Genomic DNA, 26,607 nt, shown 5'->3' on the forward strand with positions numbered 1-26,607 from the left:
TCTGTGCCTGAGATTCTCCCCACAAGGAGACCCCTTCGGGCTGCTCTTGCTCCCTGTGAATTCCAGCCTGGAGGGGGAGATGCTGGTGGGAAGCCCTGGAGCAAGAGCTGAGAAACATCCACAGGATCTGAAAGGGCTTTAGCACCAGCAACACTTCCGGGACCAACGAAAATGCAGCTGTGTCTGGAGTGGGGCACAGCCGCATATTCATCGGGGTAGAACCCTCATGCACAGAGTCTGCTTGCTCTGAGTGAACTCCTGCACCCCTGTATTCACACCCTACACACCGACACAACGCTGTGTGCACCCTCTGCCTCGTGAAGTGTCACAGGACATGCCCCTGGCACTTACCATTGACATCTCTGTGCACTATAGGAGGCAGTGCCACAGGCGGAGATCCGGCTGCCCTCTGTGAGTCTGTTTAATCATCTGTATTGGAACTAAGGGGAACCAGGGATGCCCAGGGTTCGAATACCAATGGGGCAGGTGCGAGGGTCCCCTCCCTTGAAATGATCATATTGATCTAAATATGCATCACGCGCAGACACTTTGGGCAACATACCTCCTGTAACCGATCCAGTTTAGTGTCACACCCTGCTGGGTCTGTGCCTCTCACATTGATGGGTGAAAAATTCCCGTGTGGGAGGTTGGAGCTGTGCAGTTTGGGATTGTCTCTGGTTTTAAATGGGCAAATGGGAGCCAGCAATTGTTCTCCTCTGGCAACCCTAACGGCCGGGTGAGCAACTTAATGGCTTGTAAAAGGCTCTCAAAGGAGTTGCCGTGTGTGTCTGTAACTTCAGAAACAAGGCCTGGTCCTGCAGCACCTTGGAGACTAACCAAGATCAATAGAATCAGGAGCTTTGATGGGCAAACCCCACGTCCTCAGGTGAAGTGGAATGTGTCTGTGATTTCCACTCCAGTCCACCTGAGGCAGTGGGGTTTGCTAGGCAGAGGAGGTGGAGAACGAAGGATTCCTGCCCCAAAAGAAAGTCTGTGGCAGCCTCTCTCTCTCTGGCTGGCATGACACCCCCAAACGGAGAGCCAGGGACCCAAGTCACAAGGAAAGATTCTCTCTGGTTCTTTGGCTTGTGTGAAATAAAAACAGTTATAGGGTAAGTTTGCAATAAGATTGGGTGTGTTCGAACTAGCCACGTGCTTCTGTTTGTTTGAAATGTGGAACTTTCTTTGCTCTGCCTGTTTTCACTCACAACCTCTTCAATCCTTCATGTATTTATCATGTCAGATATAAACCGCCGACCCAGTGCCGACTGTGCCTGTGTGCTTTGTGTGCTGTGTGTGCGGACAGAGTTGTGTGTGTGCTAGGAATGTGCTGTGGGTGCAGCTGATACACAAGATGGCCCCAGACAAGGCAATGTGGATTGACCAGTGTACACGGGTCGAGCCAATGGAAGAGATGTGAAACTGGCCGGGGTGTAACGCTGGCACGTCTGATCCCTGCTCTTGCCCTGGCTGCAGGGATTAGCTAAGAACTGACAAGCTCACAGCTGGAGACTAAACCAGGGTGCCTGGGGTTGGTTTGCTCTGCAGAGGGGTTAGACTTACAAGAAAGTCATTAGTGTTTAGACTCTGTGAGAGGCTCCTATGTTGGACCCTCCGTTCTTCTCACTGATAATGGCCACACCCCCTGTGCTAAGGTTATTTTTAAGTGTTTGCTCTGGAACTGTGAACACCTGCACAGCCACAGGATGAAGTGTGAAGTACAGTGTTAATTTGACACAGGAGGGGCGATTTCCTGCCCAGTGGAAGAAGGACCCAGACAGCCGTCAAACAAATTGTGCAACAACAGTGGAGAAAACACATCACTTTTTGCTGCCCCTACTAATGAAGTGGACAAAAACATGAGAACTTGTCACCTCCTCTTGCCCCTGGGGGAAGGGATTCCCACACGCAGCCAGGCCTAAAACTGGAGACACTTTCTTCAATACGACAATAGATGGGAGCCTGGAATTGGTGGGTTTTTTAAGTCTGATGCTAGTTACCAATGCCCCACCCCTGCCACTGCTGTGTGTGTTACACAGTAACCATGGCCCTGTGTTTGCCTGGGGCCTTTTTAGATTTTACTTTTGGTTTCTCCTCATCTGGCTCAGACAGAATGTGAACCTGAGCTCCTGGGGCCGGTGTCAGTGGGAGAAATGTTCCAGTCCCTGCCCCCCTCCTCAGGACTGCTTGGTCCCAGTGTGTCTGTGAGAAACCTCCCAGCCAGAGTGTCTGCCACTCAGAGCACTTGAGTTTCTGTATCTGGAATCTTCAGTATTGCACAAAGCATTTATTTCCGCCAGTATCTGTGATAGAATTTCCCAAAGCGAACACTGTCTGTGGGCCCAGGCAGTGACCCACAACTTCCACAGAACTGTCTGCACCTGGGTTCACAGGCCATGTTAGTTTTCACCAGAAGTGGGACCCTCTGAGATTGGGTCTATTCCAGCAGCATTCACTGGTACGGAGCACACAGAAAACCCCTTCTGGCGAATGCAACTCTTGGGCATCTGCTGTCAGAGCGCCTGCCATCAGGTGTCTCACCTTAGAAGATGGCGTCTTTCAAGGGCTCATTCCTTTCTGACTTGCCATTTTCTTCAAATTTAGAATGATCTGACTTCCTGCTTTCACTTGAATCACACTTAAAATTGTTATAAATGACCAAAGCTTTCTGCCCCCATTTTGTCTCCTCTGTGCCCGTAAGTGATTAATTCAATTCACATTCATGTAAGATTTGTTTTTTCAGTTCTCTAGTCCAGTCTCTGACAGTGTCAGACTTCATGGAGGTTGCACTTTTAACTTTTTTGTGGTCAAGCGATTTGTGCTCACACAGTACATGCACATGTATGATGGATGGGAGCTCTACTACCTTATTTTAAACATACTAGACATTCTGTTAATTAAATTGCCTGTAAAGAGTTAAACCAAGAGACAGGAGATATCCAGGGGGCCAGGAGAGACAGTGATAAGAAAATGAGGGTATGTCTACACTACAACTTTAATTCGAACTAACTTAGTTCGAATTAATTAATTCGAACTAAACTAATTCGAACTAACGGATCCAGACTAAAAAAACTGTTTCGAATTAGCATTTTGCTAATTTGAACTAGCATGTCCACATTAAGTGGACCCTGAACCGGGCTTAAGGATGGCCGGAAGCAGTGCCGGCAGGGCATCAGAGGAGGACTTAGAGCGTGGAGCTGCTGTCTCAGGCTAGCCAAGGGCTGTGCTTAAAGGGTCTGACCCCCACCCCGGACAGACAGTTCTCAGGGGTTCCCCGCTTGCAAAGGAGTCCTGGCTTGGAGTGCCCGGACTACCCATACTGGGTACATCACAGCACTCGGCCATCAGCCCAGCTGCACTTGCAGCAGGCTGCCATCTGGGGAGAGGGGGCAATTGGGGGGCTGCAGGAGAGCTTTCACCCCCAGAAGCCCGCAGAGCCAGCCCAGTCCTCCCCATTGGAGGCGCGTACCCCATTCCTCCCTCACCTCCTTCCACTTACCCTTCCCTAGCTCCTCTTCTTGATGTACAAAATAAAGGACAATTGTGTTCAAAAATAGAATCTCTCTTTATTGAACAAAACTGGGGGAGACTGGGAAAAGGAGGTGGGAGAGGGGAAGAGAGAGGCTGGGAGAGGGGAGGGCAACTAAAATGATCAGCGGTTGGGAACAGGTCCCATATGAAGAGAGGCTAAAGAGACTGGGACTTTTCAGCTTAGAAAAGAGGAGACGTAGGGGGGACAGGATAGAGGTCTCTAAAAGCAGGAGTTGGGTGGAGAGGGTGCATACAGAAAAGTTCTTCATTAGTTCCCATAAAGAAGGACTAGAGGACACCAAAGGAAAGGAATGGGTAGTAGGCTTCAATCTAGTAACAGATAGTTCTTCTTCACAAAGCAAAGAGTCAACCTGTGGAACTCCTTGCTGCAGGAGGCTGTGAAGGCTACAACTAGAACAGAGTTTAAAGGGAAGTGAGATCAAGTCATAGAGGTTGGGTCCATGGAGTGGCGTTAGCAAGGGGGTAGGAGTGGTGTCCCTGCCCAAGGTTTGTGGAAGGCTGGAGAGGGATGGCACGAGACAAATGGCTTGGTCACTGTCTTCAGTCCATCCCCTCCAGAGTTCCTAGGGCTGGCTGCTGTCGGCAGACAGGCTACTGGGCTAGATGGACCTTTGGTCTGACCCAGGACGGCCATTGTAAGCTCAGGGCTCAGGGTCGGGGGTCTCAGTGGACCCCCTTGATTCTCTTGCACACCTGCTCCTGGGTGGCCAGGCTAGCAGCTCTCCTGCCCTAGCCAGCCACTTTCCTGTGCTTAGTGCGGAGATCGTGGATGAGGTCCACGATGTCCGCACTAGCCCAGGCGGGTGCCCGCCTCTTGCAGTCCTGGGCAAGCTCCCGGGAACCGCCAGCCTGGTCCCGGGAAGAGGGGGAGGGCTGGGGGACATCGGGTGGGTGGCTCTGTGCCGTGACAGGTGCAGGGTCTGCTGGCTGGATGCTGGCAGGCTTGCACCTGGCACGGACACCGTAGCCAGCCCGTGCCCCTTTAAGGGCTCCGGGGCCGGGAGGGGGGCAGAAGAGTTTCCCTGGTGGTGCCCAGAGTGGCCACCAGGGAAAGCTGGGGAGGGCTAGCCTCCCACTAGTTCGAATTAAGGGGCTACACACCCCTTAATTCGAACTAGCTAGTTCGAACTAGGCTTAATCCTCGTAAAATGAGGTTTTCCTAGTTCCAACTAAGCGCTCTGCTAGTTCGAATTAAGTTCGAACTAGCGGAGCGCTAGTGTAGCGCCTATCAAAGTTAATTTGAACTAAGGTCCGTTAGTTCGAATTAACTTTGTAGTGTAGACATACCCTGAGAGATTTGAATAGAAAACCGTGTTCCTCGTGCTTTAGTTTTTGTGTGAGTTCAGGGTAGGAGCTGGGCAAGAGATGGACTAAGCCAGGTTTTTTCTGCAATATCTGTGCCTAAGGCAAGACTAATCTTGGAACTACAGATGCGAGTAGAACAGGGAAAGTTCAGTTAGACGCAACCATTTTGTTTTTATTTTGTGGTGTGGTTCAACTCCTCTCTGCTTAGCCCATGTGACCCCTGATATCCAGTGAATGAATCTGTCCTTTCAATCTGCCTTTTTTTAGTTGCTCTGTAACACGTAGCAATCAAGTCTGTCTTCTTGTTTTGTTATTAAAACACCTTGTAAGAACTATGATCTGATTCCTGTGTCCTAGACGTCAGGGGAGTTCTGAGTGATTGTGCCTGAAATGCAAGGTCGGCTGTTAAGATATTACACTTTGATTTCCTAATCTCTCCTGAGGAAGATTTAAAGAGCTCGGGGTTTCCGCACAGATAGAAGTTTTCAAGTGAGTCATCTCAAGGGGTTTTTCAACTGGGTGATTAGAACTTCTGCCACACAAGTTCAGGGGATCTGTGACCTTACAATGTTTTTTACACCGAAGCTTTAGTGGCAGGGAATTTTAGGTCACTTGTGGGCCCCCAACTTCTGCATTCGAAGTGCCAGAGGAGGGATCAGCCAGGACAAGAAGCCTTTGCTCATCTCGGTTTGCATCCTCCATTTCAATTGCAAACACTGGAGTTAATTTCACAGAGCTGTCAGTTTTCTTCTCATTCTCTGCCTCTGACACCCTGTCATGATCTTGGGGTTCATTCAATAACAAACCAGCCAGTAAATAAATGGCCGAGGGAGGTTGTGGAATCTCCGTCACTGGGGATATTTAAGAGCAGGTTAGACAGACATTGATCCCGGATGATGTCAATTGTGCTTCTCCTGCCATGGCAGCTGGGGATGGAACTTGCTAACCTCTTTAGGTCACTTTCTTCTCCAAGATTATGAAATGGGATGGAGGTTTTAACACAAGACATTGGAGAGCATCTGTGGTGATCTGCTGGGCTTGGGTTCTCCAGAGCACATCCCTAAACTCCTCTATTCCCCTAGGAGGGAGCAACTCTACTTTTTAATCTTCCATAAACACACTCAGTTACCCTTTGTTGCTGCTTGTGGCTTATTCAGGGTCTTGGAGCAGGCAGTGGGTGGTTCCTTCTTCCTCATCAATATCCTCATCTTCCTCATTGCCCACTGCTGCTCCTAGAGCCGGGGAACTGTCCAGTTCTGTGAAGGGCCCTTCATTCTGTTCCTGGGATTCTCCCACAAAGTGACCCCTTTGGGCAAAAGAGCGCGCCGAGGACAGAAAGCCAAGTGGCCCAATCTAGGGGTATGTCTAGACTCCATCCCTCTGTCGGGAGAGGGATGCAGATTAGGGAGGTCGACATTGCAAATGAAGCGGGTATTTAAATATCCTGTGCTTCATTTGCATAAAAATGGCCACCGCTTTTTGCTGACGTGGTGCTTTGTTGACAAAAAGCAGCAGTCTAGAGTGGGATCTGTGGAGAAAGAAAACCTTTTTCGACAGATCCTGTAAACCTCCTTGCAGGAGGCATAAGGAATCGGTCAAAAAGGGCTTTCTTTCTCGACAGATCCCTGTGACGTAGTGGGGGTACTTGCTGGGCTGTGGTGACCCCTGCTGTCTGGAGCAAGACCCAGCAGGGAAAACCTCGCTAGGCAGAGATAAGACCAAACTTGTTGAGCCAGGGGCCAGACACCCCCCATGGAGAGGAACAAAGGAAGGTGGATGCTGCCCTGACTGGGGGGGCAGGGCTGGAGGTGGGTTAGTTGGTTGGTGGCTGTCTGTGAGGATGGATGAGACAGCCTAGGGAGAGGAGCTGGAGTTTAGGGGCCCAGTCTCCCCCATCTCAAGGGGGCCTGAGGCATCCTAGCCCAGCTCTGGGACCAGACTACATCTGTGCTGTGCTGTATCCTGGAGAGGCAATAAACTTCCTCTATTCCACCGGCTGGTGAAGTCTGTTTGTGCCATTTCGGGGTGCAGGAGACGGGGGACCCCCAACGCGCCGTCACAATCCCCCTCCAGACTGCTGCTTTTTGCCAACAAAGCGCTGAGTTGACAAAACGTGGTGGCCATTTTTATGCAAATTAGGCACGGGATATTTAAATCCCTGCCCTATTTGCAATGTCGACCTCCCTAATCTGCATCCCTCTGCCAACAGAGGGATGCAGTCTAGACAGACCCTCACGGTCCGTGCCAAAGTTCCCTGCAGCCCAGCAGAACTTCCCAGGGCTGTTTTCAACCACACTGCAGGGCCCCAGCTGGATCTGGGCCTGGCTGGAGAGTTGTCGCCAATCCCCCACTGGGGTCAGTGTGTTGAGTCTCCTGCAGTTGATGGGGCCTGGTGGAAACTAGAGTAACCCGGCTGAGTTTCCTTTACCCCAGTTGAATGCCTGGCCCAACCCCAGAGCTGTCAGTCACTAGGGGCTGCTGGTTTAGCTCCTCCCTCTAGTATCAGCAGTGGAAAATCGGCCGCCGTCCTTTACACGCCCTGCACAGCGAGCAGCGAATTCGGTCACACCGCCGAGCTAAGCGGTGACCACACCTGAGGCTGTGACTTCCTCTGCCTGTGTCAGAGGGGAGGGTCCCATCCCCCTGCACCAGATGGGCCAGTAGCTGAGCTGAGAACCCAGCTCCCAGCCTAGAGTGACCGGCTCAGCATGGTGCTGCCCCTGCTCTTCCCTCTGCTGGGTAAGTGCCTCCCTCGCCCCCAGCCCCTCGGTGTGTGTCTGTCGGGAGACTCCCCCTCTCTGACCACGTCTCCCCTTCTCCTGCTCCCCCAGCCCCTCCCCAGAGCTCTCACCCCCTCTCTGCTCTTCTCCTCCAGCCTCGCTCCAGAGTCTTCTCAGGCCGGTGACCACCGCAGGTAACAACATCTCAGTTGATGGCTACTTGGGGCATCTCCCCAGTGGGTCCCTGCCCAGGCCATAGGGGAGAAGCTGCCCCCAGGCCCATGGGCACAACCCAGCCTCACACTGCCAATCCCAGCAGAGAGAGCGAGGGCTGGATGAGCCAGGGAGACTGAGCTCCCACCTCACCATGACACTGAGCCCCTGGGCAGGACCCATCGGCGTGGGGCTGTGTGTGAAGGGGAGCAGTGTTCCTCTGCCCCAGCTCTGGCCTCCCACAGGGGCTCAGACCCAGCACCACTAGCCAGGACACTAAAAGCAGGTTTTTCAGAGATCCCAGAGCACAGGTGTTAAGTGGAAAATCTCCCCCCTCCCTTCCCCATGTCCAGCCAACCCCCCTCACTTCTATTCAATGCCTTGTAGCTACTGCTGGGGGCCTGGGGTTGAAGCTTTGGCAGAAACCACTCTGCGCCTTTTGGCCTCCTGCTTCCCCCAGAGTGTGGGGTCTGGAGCTGCACTGGTGGGTGAAGGACCCTCCCAACCTGCCCTCACCCCTCCCCTGGATGGAGAGGGGGCAGCCTGGGGATACTGAGACACATGAAGGAACCTTCCCATCCAGCTGCGCTCCTGACACCCCTTGTCTCTGCTGGGACAGGCTGATTGTGACCTGCTTGCTTCTCGGCACAATCCCCTTCCCAGCTCCTCTGTTCTCTGGAGGGGGGAGCAGCAGATTGGGGGACAGAGCAGGGGCATTGGGGGTCACAGGCTGTGCAGGCGTGAAGATGCAGAGACGGGGGAGGAGGAATTTGCCCAGATTTGTGGAAAGCAGGTCCATGTTCTAGGAGAGACTCCAGGAGCTGAGCCTGTTCAGTGTCACAAAAGAAAGGGAGGGAGGGGATGGGGACTGAATCCTTGCCCAGAAGTTCCAACATGGGGCGCAGACACGTGACAATGGGAGGTTCTACGGGTGACCAGAAAACGATTCAACACGACCTGGTTCCAGGGAGTGGGAGCTGCACAAATTCCAGCTGGGAATGAACTTTGGGTTTTCTTGATAGGGGGAGAGATAATGGGATACAAGAGAGAGATAATGGGACACGAGATTGAGAGAGAGAGAGAGAGAGAATCAGGCCGTGGTTCATTTGAGCTATGTCTACACTCCAGGGTTTTTCGAGAAAAGCAGCCATTTTTCCAAGAAAATACTCATGGAGCGTCCACACCGCAAGCTCGTTTTTGCGCAAAAAATGGAAGGAACAGAGGGATTTTCCGTTATAGGTATTCCTCATTCTACAAGGAAGAACGCCTTTTTATGGAAGACCTCTTTCAACAAGAGATGTGTCGACGGGGAAGGAAAGAGGAAAAAGCACAGGTGGCCTTTTGGCCCTTCTGCCCATAGCAATCAGAGCTGACTTTCGACCTCTGTAGTCCGGATGCTCTTTTTGAAATAGCTGATCACTTTTTCACTGAGTTTTTGCAGTGTGGACGTTCTCTTGTGTAAGAAGGTTTCTTCCGAAAAAGCTTCTTGTGCAAGAGGCCTGCAGTCCAGACGCAGCCTTGCTCTGGGGCATTTCCCAGCGTGGGGGCAGGTGCCAGGCAGAGAGCGGCTGGTTTGTGTTTCTATTTCTCTAGGGCTGATCTCTTCTCACTTCTCATTTTCTCCTAAGTGCATCCTGGCCTTCCCCTCTCCACTGACCCCCCTGCCTCTGTTCCAGATCCCCGACTGGATCCTACCCTCTTGGTGAGAGGCGGCTCTTTGGTGTATCCCCCCGGGGAGCTGGTTAAGCTCGTGTGCTCCCCTCCTCTCGGTGAGCGGGCTGGAGCCTACAAATTCTTCTTCCGAAAAGGGCAGCAGGGCCCCAGCACTGTCCTCAGGGAAAGTCTAGAGCCCCAGCTCGAGTTCCCAGCGGAGAGGGGACGGGCTGGGTTCTACACTTGTGCGTACTGGAGATTGGGATCCAAAGGAGAAAAGTCATTTAGAAGCAGCAGCCCCGTCTCCATCACAGTGACAGGTGAGCCCCTTTCCTGCTGTTTGGTGGGTGGGTCACTGGGAATCTCAGGCCCATCCCGACACATCAGCTTTGCTCCCTGGCTGTGCTCAGGGCCCTCCCTTGTATCTCAAACACTCTCTGGTGGGCTTGGCTGCCAACTCATCCTCAGAGACTGGGCACTGCTGTGTGGCAGCTCACAGCACTGGGGCTCCAGGTGGGCACTGCTGCAGGGAAGCTCACAGCACTGGACTCTGAGCTGGGCACTGTCAGGGAGACCCTCAATGAACATTGAGCCCTGCAGCTGCTTGACTGGTCTGTTGTGATTAGTGTCAGGAGAGGGATTGGTCACTGTCCTGTTCCCCACCCCACTGCTGGCACCAATACCCACTGGGTGAATGGGTGAGATCCCAGCAGGGGTCAAAGGGCTGGAGCTTCCTTAAAGTCACTGGGCCAGGTCCCAGCTGTAGTGTGGGAAGCTCTCCTGGGGCACCCAGGGCTCTGTGGCATATGGCTGCCTCCTTCCCTCAGTGCCGGGGTTCCTGGTCTGTGCCTGCTGGGTGCAGCTCCCTGACACCCCCAGCCTTGGCCACACAAGCCCCCTCATCCCAACCCATGCAGGATGAGGTGCCCTGCATGGGAGGTGCCCCCTCAGGTACTCAGCAGGGGAGACTCGTCCCCTGGATTCCCGGCAGGGAGATCTTTGCCGTGCAGTGTTTCCCTGGACTGTCAGGAATCTGGTTCCTCGGTCCAGAGCTGTGATTGGCTGGGTCTGTGTCCAGGATCCCTCCCTGCTCTGCCCTTTTCTGGCTCTTCCTCCGCCTCTGTGTCAACAGGCACCCACATAGTAACCATCCTCTCCCCCAACCCTCTTCTCTTTTCCAGCCCCCCAGCTCACCGTGTCCCCACCACAGCCTGTCTACATCGCTGGGGAAGCCATGACCCTGACATGCTCAGCTGCTGGGGCACCTGCCGTTTCTGGGTTCCGGTTCTTCAGGGATGGCCGGGAAATCCACTCCAAGAAACTTCCCTCCCCTCAGGACAGTTACAACCATTCCCTGCAGCTGTCGGGTCTGTCTGGATCACAGGCCGGAGTGTACAGCTGTGAATTCTGGAAGACACTGTCTGGGCCAGAGCTCCTGTCAGAGACAAGCAGCCCCATCAACATCACAGTGACAGGTGAGTGCCCCTTTCTCCTGCTGTTTGCTGACCCCAGGGCAGGGTATCTTCTCATGATGCCCAGGGTGAGATGCTGAGCTCAGCACAGGGCCACCCAGGTCAGTGTGAACCCCCTGGAACAGCACTTCCTGGTAGGTTTGGGGGGAGTTGTTGATGCTACTTAAGGATTCAGGGGCTCCCAGCCCAGAGGAATATTGGAAACCTGGGCCAGCCAAGGCCACTGGTGCAGGGTGCTCACAGTACGACCATCCCAGTGGTCAGGGTGCCAGTTCTAAGCACCCACCCCAGCAGCTTCCCTTATTATTACTGCCAGGAGATGGATCAATTTGTGGCCTTTTACCCAGTCCTGCATCAGCACCAATAGATCAGGGTGCCCTAGTGCCCATGTGCACTGGAAGGGAACACGCCAGACTGAGGAGCTTGACACCCAGAGATTAATGATCCCTTGGACACGACTTCTTCTATCAAAGCAGGGACTTGATCTCTGAACAGGCTCCCTGGTCCCACTGCCGTGACTGGTTCGTACTCACAGCTGAGGCACAGACAAGAGATCCCTGACCCCTGCTGCGCACTGGCTAATCCATGTGGTTGCCAGGGGTCCGGTTTCTGTCTGGTAATCGTGTCTTCTGTCCGGTTAAAAAAGAAAGAGATAATACCAGGCACGTATAATGTCCGGTATTTTCTGTTTCTCTTGGACAGAAGGCCAGGGGGGACATTTTTCCCTTGCTGTGCCTGGTGGGGCAGGGAGAGCAGGGAGCACAAGAATTTAAAGGCACAGTGACCTTTTTTTTCTTAACAAATTTGGTCTCCCTATTTTTTTGTTTGTTCAACCAATGTTTGGGTTATTTTGTGAAGGTATCTGGTAACCCTAGTAATCCACTTGACCCAGCTGATCTCAGAGGGAGTCCTTAGGTTCCCCTGTGTAATATATGGTCCAGAAATGGCAAAGGCTAAGAATGATTTTAATGGACTGCATGGGGAAAAAATTTACACACAAGCAAACATTATGTAGGGGCACATTCTTGCATAATGTGAAGGTGATTTGAAAGGAAAAATGGGAACAATATTCAGTGTTTTTATTTTTTGAGAGGGAGAAGGCAGAATGACCCCCAGAAAGCAATAAATTCAGCTATATGGAATTGAGGCTGAACAAATCCCTGTTGCCATAGCACCCAAATTGCAGTTACTTAAAGTTAATTAACACACCTGTGATTACTTAAGAAATTCCTAGACTTCATTGAGGCAATTAGTTAACAAAGGCAGCTGAAGGCAATCTAGAACCTGCTGGAGCAGACTGATACAGTGAGGGTTGAATGGGGACCCTGAACCCTTCGAGGACCACCTGGAACTGGTTAAAAGCCTCCCCTTTGGTCAGTTTAGTGGCGCACCTGGACTGGTGGGAGGAAGATGCAGAGCTGGAAACCTAGAACGGTAGAGAGACTGTCAGGTCCAGGAGGGAACGCCCTGCAGGTCCAGATGCAAGGGGCGGTGAGAGCCCTGCCTGGGGAATGGTCCCTTCAGGCCCCAAAAGTCTGAAGGAGAAAAACCCTATTTGGAAGGAGAGAGCTTGAGATGAGGGATCCAGTCTGTGGCCTCCAGGCTTGTGGAGACCACTAGAGGCTGGGGGATTTTTCCACTCTCTTTCCCTCCTGCAAAGAAGCAGAGGGGCTGAATCAGACTGTGGTTTGCTCCTGAAGTAGCGGGATCAGACTGAGCTGTGGTGAGCCAGTGCGGGGAGCTAATCAGACGGGGAGTTGCCATTTTCCCCAGACAGGGAGAGAAAGCCCTGACGCGCAGCACCCACTGTGTGAAATTCGGAGCTTTGTCAAAATTCCTACATCACAGGAGCCCCCATTGTGTGTGAAGGGGCAATTCCCATCCCTAGCCCGGCCCTCGCTCATTTCTGGGGGGAGCCCCCCAGGGTCTTACGGTGAAACAAGAGCTCTGGAGAGAGAGCCCAGCTCAGCTCTGAGTGCACTGAACTGTGGGCACCATCTTCACTTTTCTTCCCTGCCCCTGCTGACCCCTCCCCTTTGCTGCTCCCCACAGATCCCCCTCCCCAGCCAGTGCTGAGTGTGGATCCCCCGTCTGGAGCGGTGAGTGAAGGGCTCCCCCTGCTCCTCACCTGCACGGCCCCAGGGGACACCGGCGAGAGGAGGTTTCATTTCTACAAGGACGGAGTTGAGTTTGTCCCCAGGGATGCAGGGTCTGAGATCGGCACCATGGAGCCCGGCTCCCGCTCTGGGAAGGGCTCTGTGCTCAGCATCCCACGGGCCAGTCCCAATGACAGTGGGGAATTCACCTGCGGGTACGAAGACAACGTGAGTGGGAGGTGGGTCCCGTCTCTCAAGAGCCAGGCTGTGAATGTCACCAGCACAGGTGAGATGCCTCTAAATCCTTCATTGAGCTGTGTACGCTTTTCCCATGGGAGGAGACCCATCCCTGGGAGCTTTGCCGGGAGAGGGAGGTTGGATCAGGTGGCAGATGCCACATGGAAATAACATGAAAGTGCAGATTGAAATCTCCAAATTCCCTGTTCTACACACACACTCACGCACACACACCCTTTCTAAATATGGTACTTGGATGGTTCCAGTGTTTGAGGGGCTGTTGCTAATCGATTTTTCCTTCCAATGCCCATCGTAGAGATGAAAAATCGATGCAAGGAGAGGGAATGTGATCCAGGAGACCTACAGTTCAGTAAGTAATTGAACTCCCATTGCCTGTGCCCCAGGCAGGCCCATAACCCCTGGACCTTCCTTCCCCTTTTTGGCATGAGGAGCAGGATGCTAGAGAGGATCATGCCAAGGGCAACTGTGAAGGGTTGTCACAGGAAATTTGTTGCAAGGGCAGATTCCTGTGTGGGTCCCAGGTTGCTTCATGTTGGTGCAGCTGTTCTCATTTGCCCTTCTCTCTCTTTTCTTCACGTTTTGCATGAACTGCCTCACCCAAAGCCCGGAACATTCTGCTGATGACAGGCGGGGTCTTGCTCCCAGCTGTAGCCCTGGCTGCTCTGATCTGCTACTGTCGTAGGAAGAAAAGAGGTGGGTGAACGGTGGCTGGAGCTGTGATCTCCCATCTGCTCCCTTGATGGGGTCTGGTGAATAACTGTACATGAGCAGTGTACATTGCTAGAAAGCACTAACAGCACAAACTACCATGCCACTATGTGAGCATGGAAACCAAATCTAAATATGCCTGGCCTAGGATGCACTTAGCACCGGATCAACCCTTCACACAGCACTAGTCCTACAGGAAGGGGGGGAACCTGCAACCCTGGGGGCAGAAAGAATTGGTGGCACCTTCCTTCACTTCCCATTCACTCCCCAAATCCATCCCTTGGATGCAGCTTGAAAGACAGAAAAGCATTTCTCACAGCCTGCTTCTATGTTGAATGGGAAGGGCCAGGCATTGCCACAGCATCTGAGCATCCTCACAAGCAACGGGCTGCATTTCACGGGTGGAGAGGTGGGTGCAAGAGCCACATTAACAGGACTGAGGTGAGCAATTCCCACAGGGTCCAAGCTCACACGGGCAGAGCAGAGAATCTGAGTTTCCCCTTCTCCCAAGCAAGAATTCTGATCTCTGGGCCCAACTTCTTCTCGGGTTGTTTGGGTGAGTGGTTGGGGTTGTGCCCACAGGGCTGGGTCATGGCTCCCCAATAGCACTGAGGTTAGAGAAGAGCACTAAGGTCATTGGCTGTGGTTAGTGTTAAGATTAAGGGAGAAGTCGTTTAATGTAAAACTCTCTGACGTCTTTATAGCTCTGGGCTGGGGAACTCTATTCAGACAGAAACAGAGACGTTTGTTTGTCCATTTTCACCCTGTGCCCTGGTAGAAGCCGCAGACTCACACACGTACTGAAATCAACAGAGAAAATGTGAGCTTGGCTTCCGCTCTCTCAGGGTCACACACCGGTGGAGTCATTCCCTCTTGCTGCTCCCCACTTCAGCTCCATTCTCTGCTGATTCCCTTTTAGTTCCTAAGCCTCTGAAAAGTACGGAGGGATCTGCACCAAGAGAACACGCCAGAAACACGGAACCCACTCATCACAATAAGAGACGAAAAGCCCCGGGTGCTGGCGAGGAGCAGATGGAACAGGTAACGGGAATGGATTTATGGACTCAACCCCCCAGCACAGTCCAACTGCCTTGAAACTGCCCGGCTGGAATCTTGTGCCCAGTCCTGAGATACAGTTTCCTGTCTGGGGCGGGGCAGGCAGGGAACAGCCCTAAAGGGAAGCTGCCCAGGGTTTGTTCAGGCAGGAGAAAGGGCTGAGATTTGGTCGTCCCTTCCCCATCACTCCAAACAGCCACGGACTCACAGCAACGTAGGGCAGGGCCGAGACAGCAAGTCGTCTAGTCTTACCCGCTGTGCTGAGGTAGGATGAATTAACCCTTCGGTGGACACTGAGAACAGCCGGTCACCGTCCTGTTTGTAACATTGTCTCAGAAGGGTTGTTCTGTTCTCAGCTTTCTCATCTCCTGGCTGAACAGGCCCCATTTGTGCACCTGGCACCTGGGTCATATGGTATCAACATCTGATCAGTTCGGTTACTTTCCTCTGGGCTCTGGGCAGTTTGTCCCCATCTTTCTTCACTTGCGATGCCCAGACCTGGACTGGGGGCTCACCTGAGCCCTCACCAGTGTTAAATTGTGAGGGAGAATCTCTCAGCTGCCTGACACACAGCACTCCTGTTCATAGAGCCCAGAGCTGCATGGGACGTTTTACCAGCAACTTCGTTCTCTTGAACCAAACACAATTCGGGCTCCTTTTCCACAGTGCTCCTGCGATGCCAGTAAAACTCAATTTTTAAAGATGCCTGGGTTTTTTTCCCCTACCTGGAGATTTTTGCCCCTCCTAGAAGGTATCAGGGCACTTCTCCAATTTTTTTTTTGAATTTTTTTCTCTGTCCTCCAATGTCCTTGTAACCCCCGATTTCACAGAGATCCTTCCCAGTGCATCGTTAGAGCATTGAGTGCCCAGGTACCCCTCCCCCTCACTGTTTCTCTGTCCTTCCCCACCAGGGCTCAGAAGTCACCTACGCACACTTAGCGTTCTCCTCCTTGGGCGCTCGCACAAGCCAGTGGAAGAACAGAGCCCAGCCTGCTGCAGAGGCGCATGTGCTGTACAGCGAGGTGGTGAAAAAGCCCACCCGGAAGGCAGCTAAATAAGGAGAAACACACTGTCTGCATCTCCCTGAATCCCTTCCCCCTCCCATGAGCCCCTATATCCTTAACCCTTTACACCCCAACAGCCCTTGTGAGCCATGTGGCAAGAGCAAGCCCAAGTCCCTGCTGTCAGAATCTGAAGCTGTCATGTCAGGGATCATGTGGAACCTGCTGACCCTGGTGCTGATTGTCCCTGTGTGCTGTGTGCGGGGTTTGCAGACAGAGTTGTGTGTGCACTAGGGATGTGCTGTGGGTGCAGCTGATACACAAGATGGCCCCAGACAAGGCAATGTGGATTGACAAGTGTATGTGTGTCGAGCCAATGGAAGAGAAGTAAAACTGTCCGGGGTGTGATGCTGGCCCGTACGATCCCTGCTCTTCCCCTGGCTGCAGGGATTAGCTAAGAACTGACAAGCTCACAGCTGGAGACTAGACCAGGGCACCTGTGGCTGGTTTGCTCTGCAGAGGGGTTAGACTTATAAAAAGTTCTATAGTGTTTAAACTTTATGAGATGCTTGTTTATTTGTGTCTCCACTGATAATGGCCTCACCCCACGTCCTAAGGTTATTTTTAAGTGTTTGCTCTGACACTGTGAACACCCGCACAGCCACAGGATGAAGTGTGAAGTACAGCACTAGTCTGACTCAGGAGGGGAGATTTCCTGCCCAGTGTAAAAAGGACCCAGACAGCCGTCAAACAATTGTGCAACATCAGAGGAGAAAATACATTGCTTTTTGCTGCCCCAACTGATGAAGTGGACAAAAATGTGAACTTGTCACTGCCTCTTGCCCCTGGGGGGAAGGGATTCCCACACAGAGCCAGGCCTAAACTTGGTGTCACCTTTTTGACACTACAATGAATGGGAACCTGAAATTGGTGGGTTTTTTAAGCGTGATGCTAGTTCCCAATGCCCCACCCCCGCCCCTGCTGTGTTTGTTGCACAGTAACCAGGTCCCTGTGTTTGCCTGGGGCCCCTTTAGGTTTTACTTTCGGTTTCTCCTCATCTCGCTCAGATACAATGTGCAGCTGAGCTCCTGGGGCCAGTGTCCCTGGGAGAAGCAGGGGCTGTAACAAGGGCGAGGAGAGTGAGGCACTTGCCTCAGGTGCACAGCTGAGGGCTCACAGAAAAATAACATAGAAAACTACTTATTTTAAGAGCGGCTTCCCTCCTCCACCCATTAGCATCGGCCGGCCCACAGTTTACATGCCAAGCTGCACGTTGCTGCTCCGGGATGCAACAGTCACCAGCCCTGGCGGCCGCCCAGCGCATCAGCTGCTTCTCAGAACCAGCTCAGCCACACCAAACGATGCCTAACGGTACCCTAGGCAGTTCCCAGGTGCAGGGCCAGGGGAGAAGGGGCTCAGATTGCCCTGAACAGGCGCACAGGTGCAGGGGTGAGGTGGGAGTGTCAGGGTTGGAGCCAGGACTCCTGCATCTTGTCTCACCTCTGCAACGGGCGTGGCTCTAATTCTGGGGTTAATTTGATTAGAGCTGAAGGTCTGAGAGCTACGACTCCTGGGTTCTATGGGTCGGGGTCCAGGTCCTTCGCCTGTTGGAACCATGGTTTCCCTTCCAAAAACTGGAGCCCATGATGCTGAGCCACCTGTGCCCAGTGCTTTGCATGTTCTACACAAACCGAGGGGACTAGGCAGTGACTGTGGCTTCTTGCAAAAGACGTTTTAGTAAACAAAAAGAATTAAAGAACGACCTTTGAGTGTCCACGGGTCAGCAGAGGTGATCAAGTACATCCATCTTATCAAAAGAACACGAGGTAGTGAACAATTTTAATATCAATATTGATATTAATATTAATGAATTAATACTAATTTCAACACAATTGATGACTTTTCCTCATTAAAAGCACACAAAGTACAATTATAAACAAATACCTAATAGTACCTGACATGGTGATATTTTATAATTGTATGTTTATATGTATTAATGGATTGTTTATGGCGATCTCATAACCATAAGAAATAAATATTGTGTTGCTGTTGCTGTTATTGTTGTTGTTATTATTATTATTCCCCCTTTTCTATGAAATACAAACCATGAATATATACGTGTTAGGGGGCACAATTTTATATTCTTGCCTCAGGTGCACAATTAGCTAGTTACAGCGCTGGGGAGAAATGTTCCAGTCTCAGTCCTTAGGCCTGCTCGCTCCCAGTGTCTCTGTGAGACTCCGCAGCGGATCGGCTGCCACTGAGAGCACTTGGCTGTTCAGTGTTTGGGATCCACCACGTTGTGCAAACTGATCATTTCCCCTTATTTGTGATAGAATTTCCCAAAGGGGATGCAGAGTTTGGGCCCAGGCAGTGAGCCACAACTTCCACAGGACTGTCTGCACCCTGTTTCCCAGGCAGTGTCAGTTTTCATGGCAAGTGGGACACTCTTGGAATGGATCTATTCTAGCTGCATTCACTGGTACGTAGCACATGGAAAACCCCTTCAGGTGAATCCAACTCTGGCTTGGGCTGTCACAGTGTCTGCTGCCTGCATGTCTGGGGAGCATGTTCTGCAGTGAAATCTCCTGCACAGAGCTGTTTCTGTTTTCACACACTGTCATTAACACCACACACGGGTCTGCTCTGACCAGAGCTCTGTCTGCTCACCGGAAGTCACAGCTCTGCTGAGTTTCCTGCATTCTGTGCTACTTTGTTCCATGATGTCATCTGGTGTTTGCACGCTTATAGAACATTGTGTATCTCAAAGGGCCCGTTTCTTTCTGACTTGCCATTTTCTTCATATTTAGTCAATATCTGACTTCCTGTTTTCACTTTCCTCACACTTAAAATTGTTACAAGTGTCTAAAGCTTTCTGCCTCCCAACATTTAGTCTCCCTTATTCCTATGACTTCTACATTCAATTCAACTTTCTGTGGGATTTTTTTTCAGTTCTCTACTGCATTGTCTGACAGTGGCAGACTTGATGGAGGCTACATTTTTTGGCTTTTTGGCGTTTGTTAATGCAGCCAAGCTATTTGTCCTCACCGAGTACATGCACAGGTGTGATGGATGGGAGCCGTATTACCCTACTCTAGAAATCCTAGATATTCAGTAAATTAAATTGTCTGTGAAGGGTTACGCCAAGAGACAAAGGTATCCAGAAATCTTGGCAGAGAGCCAGAGAGAATGGCAAGAGAATGAAAGATTTAAATTGAACACTGTGTTCCTCCTGCTTGAGTTTTTGTGTGAGCTCAGAGTAGGAACTGGGCAAGAGATGGAGTAAGCCAGGATTTTTCAGCGAGGAACATGCCTAAGGAAAGACTAAACCTTGGAACTATAGATGTGAGGGGAACAGGGAATGTTCAGTTTGACACAACCATGTTATTTTTTTATTTTGTGGTGTGGTTTGTGGTTCAACTCCTCTGTGCTTAGCCTATGTGACCCCTGACACTAACTGAATCCCAGGGAAGGAATATCTGTGCTTTTAACCTGCCTCTTTTTTGTTGCTCTGTAACATGTAGAAACCAAGTCTGTCTTCTTTGTTTTGTTAATAAAATCACATTTTAAAGAACATGATCTGCTTCTTGTATCCTAGATGGCAGGGGGTTCTGTGTGAGTGTACCTGAAATGCAAGGTCAGCTATTAAGAAATTACACTTTGATGTCATGCTCTGTCCTGAGGAAGGTTTGAAGAGCTTGGGGTTACCCCACAGTAAGAAGTTCTCAAGTGAGTCATCTCAAGGGGTTTTGCATTTCGGGGGTGGCAACTTCCCCCACACAAAGACAGGGAATTTTGACCTTCCAGGTTTTTTTAAACAGAAGCTTTCGTGGCAGGGCCCCAACTTCTGCACTGGAAGTTAAAGAGCGAGGAGCAGCCTTGACAACAAGCCTTTGTTCTTCTCGGTTTGCAGCTTCCCTTTTGGTTGCAAACACAGGAGTTATTGAAAAACCACAGTGCTTGAAAAACCACAATTAGTCCGGTAGCACTTTACAGACTAACAAAACGTGTAGATGGTATTATGAGTTTTTGGATGCCATCTCCATGTTTTGTTAATCTTGAAAGTGCTACCAGACCATTTGTTGTTTTTTCAGTTTATCCTCTACACACTCACTCGGCTACCCCTCTGAAGCTATTATTCACAGAGCTGTCAGTTTTATTCTCATTCACCGCTTATGACACCACGTCATCATCTTGGGATCCATTAAATAACAAACCGGCCAATAAATACATTTCCTAGGGAGGTTGTGGAATCTCCATCACTGGGGATATTTAAGAGCAGGTTAGACAGACACCTGTCAGGCGTGATCAAAACGGTGCTTGGTGCTGGTGTGAGGGCAGGGGATGGGACTTGATGACCTCTCGAGGTCCCTTCCAGTTCTCTACTTCAATGAGATTATGAAATGGAACAGAGGTTTTAACACAAGACACTAGAGAGCATCTATGGTTATCTGCTGGGCACAGCTACACTGGGTTCTCCACCCTCCTCCCCCGCACTCAAAGGGCAGTAAACTAACCTCCGATCAACACAACTCTCCATCCCTCCCTGGGCTCCATAATCTGCAGCCCCATTGACACTCGCCTGGGCTCTGCAGGTCGTCAGCTGGTCCTGAACAGGCCACTGATTCCAAAGACTTTCTCCCAAACTCAGCAGCACTTCTCCTCCATCTGCTGGAGGATCCCGTCCACCTTTCCTACGGGCAGACCCAGGGTGCTGTGGTGAGAAGCTAAGATCTTAGATGCCTCTGAGCTTCCTAAGATGCTTTTGTACCTTGGATTTCCTGTGGATACTTACCCATGTCCCTACCCAGGGCCCGGCACAGGGCCTCTCTCCTCAGCCCTTTCCCAGCCAGGCTCCATCTCCAGCTGGGCATGGTCCAACCTCCAGCTCCTGTTCCTCCGAGCGGGGTCACCCCCATCCCACGGGGTCATTGTTTGGGGACTGGAAACCCTCCTCAGCCCCGTCACTCGCTGTCTGTGTTAAAATTCCCTGCAGCCCAGCAGAACTTCCCAACGTTATTTTTAAACACACGGCAGGGCCCCAGCTGGATCTGGGCCTGGCTGGAGAGCTGTCACCAATCCCCCGCTGGGGTCAATGTGTTGTGTCTCCTGCAGTCGATGGGGCCTGGCGTAAGCTAGAGTAACTCAGCTGAGTTTCCTTTACCCCAGCAGCATCCCTGCCCTAGCTCCAGATCTGTCAGTCATTAGGGGCTGCTGGTTTAGCTCCTCCCCCAGTATCATCAGTGGAAAATTGGCAGCCGTCCCCCACTCGCCCTGCGCAGCGAGCACCGAATTCGGTCATGCCACCGAGCAGAGCGGTGACCACACCTGAGGCTGTGACTTCCTCTGCCTGCGTCAGAGGCGAGGGTCCCATCCCCCCGTGCCCAGATGGGGCCAGTAGCTGAACTGAGAACCCAGAGTGACCGGCTCAGCATGGCGCTGCCTCTGCTCCTGCCTCTGCTGGGTGAGCGCCCCTTCCCCCCGCCCCAGCCCCTCTGTTTGTCTGTCTGGATGCCTCCTTCTCCTGCTCCCGCAACCTCTCCCCAGAGCTCTCACCCCCTCTCTTCCTTTCTCCTCCAGCCTCGCTCCAGAGTCTCCCCAGGCCGGTGACCCCCGCAGGTAATGACGTCTCCTGACCTTGCTGAGATGCTCGGGGTGGGTGGGAGGACTCAGTCAGTGGGGCTGGGGATCCCCTGCCTCTCACATGGGGGCGTTTGAAATTGCAGGGAAGAGGGATTCCCAGGGGCCCCCGTGTCACCCCCTGTGTGGGTCCAGCTGCCCGTTCACAGGCATCTCCCATATAAACTGCACGTCTATGGGGGCAAAGAGCAACCCCAGCTGATGGCTACTTGGGGCATCTCTTTGGTGAGTCCCTGCCCAGGTCATAGGGTAGAAGCTGCCTCCAGCACCCTGGGACCTGCCCAGCTCCTCACCGGCAGCCCCAGCAGACCATGGAGACCGAGCTCCGAACTCCCCATGACACTGAGTCCCCAGTGTGGAGCTCTGTGTGGAGGGGGAGGTGGGTGTCTCTGAGTGCCCCTGGGAGTCTGGCGGTGCTAGGTCTGTGTCCCAGTTCTGGGCTCCCACAGAGAGCTCAGGGCCAGGCTCACAGGCCCAGCACCAGTAACCAGGACACTAAAAGCAGGTTCAGCAGAGACCCCAGGAGAGAGGCAAAATCTCCCCCCTCCCTTCCCCACGTCCAACCCACCCTCCTCACTTCTCTGCAGCACCTTCTAGCTACTGCTGGGGGTCCTGGGGTTGAAGCATTGGCAGAAACCACCCTGCCCCTTTGGCCTCTTCCTTCCCCCAGAGCGTGGGATCATGACTCTGCTGGGACAGGCCGATGGTGTCCTGATTGCACCTTGGTAGAATCCCCTTCCCAGCTCCTCTGTTCCCGGGAGGGGAGAGGAGCAGATTGGGGGACAGAGCAGGGAAGGGCATTGGGGGGTCTTAGGCTGTAGGGTTGAGGGGTGAAGAATCAGAGACTAGGGGAGGAATTTGCTGAGCTGTGCAGAAGGCAGGTCCATGCTCTAGGAGAGGTTCCAGGAGCTGACACTGGTCAGTGTCACAAAGGGAACATTCAGGGATTGAATCCCTGCCCAGAAGTTCCGACGTGGGGAACAGACACGTGACAATGGAGGGTTCTGCAGCTGACGAGACGGGGATTCTACATGACCTGGCTCCTGGGAGCAGGAGTGGCACAAATTCCAGTTGAGAATGAACTTCAGGTGTTTATCATTGGGGCGAGAGATAATGGGACACGGGAGAGAGAGAGGGGGAGAGAGGGAGAGAAGGAGAGAGAGAGAGAGAGGGGGAGAGAGGGAGAGAAGGAGAGAGAGAGAGAGAGAGAGGGAGACAGAGAGAGAGGGAATCAGGCCGTGGTTCATTTGGAGCATCCACACTTCAAGTGTGTTTTTGTTCAGAAAAATGGAAAGAACAGAGGGGTTTTTCTGCCGGAGGTTTTCCGCATTCTACGAGGAAGAATGCATTTTGCGATAGACCTCTTTCACAAAAAGCTGCATGTGGACGGGGAGGAGGGAGGGTTTTTTGTGCAAGAAGAGGAAAGAGGAAAAAGCACAGGTGGCCTTTTGGCCCTTCTGCCCATAGCAATCAGAGCTGACTTTCGAGAGAGCATCCATGTAGTCCAGATGCTCTTTTTTGAAATAGCTGATCGCTTTTTCCATTAGTTTTTGCAGTGTGGACGTTCTCTTGCGTAAGAAGATCTCTTCCAAATAAAGCTTCCTGTGCAAGAAGCCTGCAGTCTAGATGTAGCCTTGTTGTGGGGCATTTCCCAGCATGGGGGCAGGTGTCAGTCAGAGATGTGGTTGGTTTGTGTTTATATCCCTCCAGGGCTGATCTCTTTTCACTTCTCATTTTCTCCTCAGTGCATCCTGGTCTCCCCCTCTCCACTGACCCTCCTGCCTCTGTTCCAGATCCCCTACTGGATCCCACCCTCTCAGTGAGAGACAGCAACATGGTGTATCCCCCCGGAGAGCCGGTTACGCTCGTGTGCTCCCCTCCTCGTGGTGAGCAATCTGGGGGATACAAATTCTTCTTCAAAAAATGGCAGCAGGGCCCCAGCACTCTGCTCACGGAAAATCTAGAGCCCCAGCTCGAGTTCCCAGCGGAGAGGGGACGGGCTGGGTTCTACACCTGTGCATACTGGAGATGGGGATCCAAAGGAACAAAGTCATTTAGGAGCAGCAGCCCCGTCTCCATCACAGTGACAGGTGAGCCCCTTTCCTGGGTGGGTCACTGGGAATCTCAGGCCCATCCCGACATGTCAGCTTTGCCCCCAGGCTCAGGTCAGGGCCCCTCCTTGTATCTCAAACACTCCCTGGTGGTCTTGGCTGCCAGCTCATCCTCAGAGACTGGGCACTGCTGTGTGGCAGCTCCCAGCACTGGGGCTCCAGGTGAGCACTGCTGCAGGGAAGCTCACAGCACTGGACTCTAAGCTGGGCACTGTCAGGGAGACCCTCAATGAACATTGAGCCCTGCAGCTGCTTGACTGGTCTGTTGTGATTAGTGTCAGGAGGGGGATTGGTCACTGTCCTGTTACCACCCCACTGCTGGCACCAATACCCAGTGGGTGAATGGGTGAGATCCCAGCAGTGGTCAAGGGGCTGGAGCTTCCCTGGAGTCACTGGGCCAGTCCTAGCTGGAGTGTAGGAAGCTCCCCTGGAGCACCGAGAGCTCTGCAGCATAGTTCTGCCTCCTGCTCTTAGTGCCGGTATCCTGGTCTGTGCCTGCTGGGTGCAGCTCCCTGACACCCCCAGCCTCGGCCACACAAACCCTCCCACCCTACCCTCCAGCCCCTGCAGGCTGAGGTGCTCTTGGGGAGAGTTCCCCTCTCAGGTACCCAGGAGGGGAGGCTGATCCTAGCGGGTTCCCATCAGGGAGATCTCTGCTGCTCAGGGTTTTCTTGGCCCTGCAGGGACGTGGTTCTTTGGCATGGAGCTGAGGTTGGCGGAGGGGTCGGTGTCCAGGATTCCTCCTTCCTCTGCCTTGCCTGGCCCTTCTTCCACCCCCATAGAGATGTCCCTGCTGGGAACCCAGTAGCACCAGCTTTCCCTCTTCTCTTTTCCAGCCCCCCAGCTCACTGTATCCCCACCACAGCCTGTCTACATCGCTGGGGAAGCTGTGACCCTGACGTGCTCAGCTGCCGGGGCACCTGCCATTTCTGGGATCCGGTTCTTCAGGGATGGCTGGGAAATCCACTCCAAGAAACTCCCCTCCCCTCAGGACAGTTATAACCTCTCCCTCCCGCTGTCGGGTCTGTCTGGATCACAGGCTGGCGTGTACAGCTGTGAATTCTGGAAGACACTGTCTGGGCGAGAGCTCCTGTCAGAGACAAGCAGCCCCATCAACATCCCAGTGACAGGTGAGTCCCCCTTTCTCCTGCTGTTTGCTGGCCCCAGGGCAGGGTATCTTCCCACGATGCCCAGGGTGAGATGCTGAGCTCAGCACAGGGCCACCCAGGTCAGTGTGAGCCCCCTGGAATAGCACTTCCTGATAGGTTTGTTCATGCTACTTTGGGATTCAGGGGCTCCCAGTCCAGAGATATATTGGAAACCTGGGCCAGCCATGGCCACTGGTGCAGGGTGCTCATGGCACTGCCATCGCAGGGGTCAGGGTGCCAGGTCTAAGCCCCCATCCCAGCAGCTTCCTTCATTATTACTGCCAGGAAATGGATGTATTTGTGGCCTCTTACCCACTCCTGCATCATCACCAATAGATCAGGGCGCCCCACTGCCCAAGTGCTCTGCAGGGGAACACTCTAGACTGAGGTGCTCGACACCTGGGGATGAAGGATCCCTCGGACACGACCTCTTCTATCAAAGCAGGGACTTGATCTCTTAACAGACACCTTCATCCCACTGATGTGATTGGTTCATACTCACAGCTGAGGCACAGACCAGACATCCCTGGCCCCTGCTGTGCACTGGGTAATTCATAAATTTGCCAGGTATCCGGTTTTTGCCCAGACAGTCTGGCAATCATGTCTTCTGTCCAGTTAAAAAAAAACAGAAAATATCGGTCATTTAAAATTTCTGTTTCTCTTGGATGGAAGGCTGGCTGGGACATTTTTCTCTTGCCATGTCTGGTAGGGGCAGGGGGAGCATGGGAATTTAAAGGTGCAGCAACTTTTTTTTTTTTTCTTAATCAGTTTGGTCTCACTTTATATTTTGTTTGTTTTTTGTTCAATCAATTTTTTTCCCCCTGTCATGTTCGGGGTTTTTTGTGAAGGTATCTGAGAACCCTAGTAGTCCAGTTGACCCAGCTGATCTCAGAGAGAGGCCCTGGATTCTCCTGAGTAATATATGGAACAGGGTTGGCAAAGGCTAAGAATGATTTTAATGGACTGTATGGAAAAAAATTACACACCAGCAAACTTTATGTAGGGGCACATTCTTACGTAATGCGAAGGTGCTTCAAAAGGAAAAATGTGAACAATATTCAGTGTTTTTACTTTGTGAGCAGGAGAAGGCAAAATGACCACTAGAAAGCAATCAATTCAGCGATATGAGACCGAGGCTAAACAAATCCCTTTTGCCATGGTAGCCAAATTGCAGTTACTTAAAGTTAATTAAGACACCTGTAATTAGCTAAGAAACTCCTAGAAATCAATTGAGGGAATTAGTTAACTAAGGCAGCTGAAGACAATCTAGAACCTGCTAGAGCAGAGTGATACAGTGAGGTTTGAATGGGGACCATGTACCCTTCAAGGAACAGCTGGAACCAGTTAAAAGCCTCCCCTTTAGTCTGTTTAGTGGTGCACCTGGACTGGTGGGAGGAAAATGCAGAGCTGGAAAACTGGAACTGTAGAGACACTGTCAGGACACGACAGTGGATATAAGCTGGCTAGTAGGAAGTTTAGACTTGAGATTAGATGAAGGTTTCTAACCATTAGAGGAGTGAGGTTCTGGAATGGCCTTCCATGTGAAGTAGTGGGGGCAAAAGATCTATCTGGCTTCAAGATTAAACTAGATGGGCTTATGAAGGGGATGGTTTGATGAGATAACATGATCTTGGTAACTAATTGACCATTCGTTATCAGTGGGAAATAGGTCAA

The 26,607-nt window shown here is 52.1% G+C and overlaps 1 long non-coding RNA gene across 1 annotated transcript; it reads left to right on the forward strand.

The window, feature by feature from the left end:
• Nucleotides 1–13,159: 13,159 nt before the first annotated feature.
• Nucleotides 13,160–15,016, forward strand: LOC142821209 (uncharacterized). Its single transcript, XR_012898123.1, has 4 exons — nt 13,160–13,297; nt 13,565–13,618; nt 13,873–13,962; nt 14,897–15,016. It is a non-coding gene; the product is annotated as an uncharacterized LOC142821209 (long non-coding RNA).
• Nucleotides 15,017–26,607: the final 11,591 nt, after the last annotated feature.

Source organism: Pelodiscus sinensis, chromosome 30 (assembly GCF_049634645.1).
Source record: "Pelodiscus sinensis isolate JC-2024 chromosome 30, ASM4963464v1, whole genome shotgun sequence".
Taxonomy (NCBI): Eukaryota; Metazoa; Chordata; order Testudines; family Trionychidae; genus Pelodiscus; species Pelodiscus sinensis.